The sequence below is a fragment of the Cynoglossus semilaevis genome, chromosome 10 (assembly GCF_000523025.1).
Source record: "Cynoglossus semilaevis isolate Cse_v1.0 chromosome 10, Cse_v1.0, whole genome shotgun sequence".
Taxonomy (NCBI): Eukaryota; Metazoa; Chordata; class Actinopteri; order Pleuronectiformes; family Cynoglossidae; genus Cynoglossus; species Cynoglossus semilaevis.
The window spans coordinates 18,929,465-18,931,273 of NC_024316.1; the positions used below are offsets into that span (position 1 = coordinate 18,929,465).

At 47.3% G+C, this 1,809-nt stretch overlaps 1 protein-coding gene across 6 annotated transcripts in view; it reads right to left on the minus strand.

Annotated features, from left to right (window-relative positions):
• LOC103385440 (aquaporin-4) overlaps positions 1-1,798 on the minus strand; it is an 8,655-nt gene extending 6,857 nt beyond the window's left edge. For 4 of the 6 annotated variants that reach the window (XR_003050763.1, XM_017036286.2, XM_025059025.1 and 1 more), the window contains exon 1: positions 383-1,798. The gene's annotated coding sequence lies outside the window, so the exon portion shown is untranslated. The remainder of the gene's footprint in view (positions 1-382) is intronic. The other 2 variants (XR_003050764.1, XR_003050765.1) reach the window with 2 other exon arrangements.
• Positions 1,799-1,809: the final 11 nt, after the last annotated feature.

A 1,809-nucleotide genomic window follows, 5' to 3' on the forward strand; every position in this document is an offset into this window, starting at 1 on the left:
GGGGGGGCAGAGGAGCGGGGGGGGGGTCAAATACATCAAACACCCAACTGACTGACCAACATTAAATATCCTCCAGTTTGAGAAACCAGTGTCTTTCACACAGCAACAGTAGCAGGTGTGTGTGTGTGTGTGTGTGTATATGTATGTGTGTGTGTATTTGTGCAGACTTGAAGTGGAGGTTACACACATTTACTCGCGTCAGTCCCAGACCAGAGCGGTCGTAGTTCGTCCTGTTTGTCCAGACACGTATCTATAAGGTCATCTGTACACGTTCCATACGAGCTATTGCTATTAAATAATCCCAGCTATTGTAATCTTAGAGGAGGGAGGGGGGGGTGTAGGAGGGAGGGAGGGTGGTGTTAGCGTGCAACTGTTATCCCACCTTTTGTGAAGTTAAGCTCCGACACTGCAGACGGGGGCCAAACCGCGCTCCACCGTTGCGGTCAGTTTCCCGTCCCCTCCACCAGAGTGCTGACGACGACGCTTTCACAACGCGCACACACACAAAGTGCAAACTCAGGGATTTGAAGGCGGGTCAAAGGTCAGAGGAGGGGACAGCGTTTCTGTTCAGATCTATAACGTTCAGGTGTTTTTATTTCCTCCACCTACTGTACGCTGATGGTTGAATTCCGCCCTCCAGTCTGCTCCAGGTGGGGGCGACGGCAGCTGGGGGTGATGGCAGCCTCAGCAGCATGTGCCGCCGACAGGCCTCTCCAGGGAGCGGAGGTCGTGACGTCCTCTCCGACACTTGAGCTTCTCCTCCGTTTGACAGCGGACTCTGCAGGTCAACAGACACGTGTTACAGTCAAGAAATACTGAGACGACATTCATAAAAAAATTTTAAAAAAAACTCTGACTCACCGGTGTTTGTGACGTCACGTTAAATCAAGGCTGCATCACCGCGGACGTCGGTACTTCAGTCAGACTGACTCCAGATCAAAACACTGAAGACGAACCTCAGCTGTGAAGCCCCTAGTGGACAGATGAGGAGCTTACACCTCAACATGTCACTCTTCTGTCGATGAGTTGTTTATTAAAGCTCTGCTCACTTTCTGTTCATCTAACTCAATAGTTGGTGCCACAGCAGACAAATATTCAGGACGAGACGAGACAAGTTCAGGACCAAAGAGCAGAAGAACCCAGAACCAGTTTCTCTCTACTAGGTGTGGTTTTTATTGAACTCTCAGTACATTCTACAGATGCACACGTGTTACATCACCTTGATACGAGTCGTGAAATACATCCTCTTAAAAATGATGAATTGGTCCTAAAAATATAAAGGAACAAATTTAAAGTCACCAAAACTGTACATTATTAAAAATTCACTTAACACCACGTTTGGTTGTTTCTTCTGTTTTGACTCTTAAAAATAAAACAAAAACATCTCGTCCCTCCATGTGTTTTAAGGAACTCGGACTTTTTTTTTAATTTTTTTTTTTTATTTCCTGTCAATGTGTTTGAGTTCAGTGTAAGAAACAAAGTTAAAATGAAACCGGCACTGTGGAGACCCCTGGTGGCCATCATCCAACACCCCGACAGCACAGAACCAGAAAAAGGAATGCAAATTGGGAAAAGTCGGGGAGGGGGCGGCGGGGGTGTAGCTTTACCCTTTAACAGGAGAGGATTACCACCAGGAGGTGCTGTTTTGTTTTGTTTTTCAAATATTGTAGCTGTGCTAGCACTAGCTTTTGTTCTAATGTTTGGTAACGAACAGTGTTCTGTGGAACCGACTGACCTACTTAAGACTGGGGGGGAAGCGGGGGGGGCAGAGGAGCGGGGGGGGGTCAAAGACATCTAACACCCACCTGA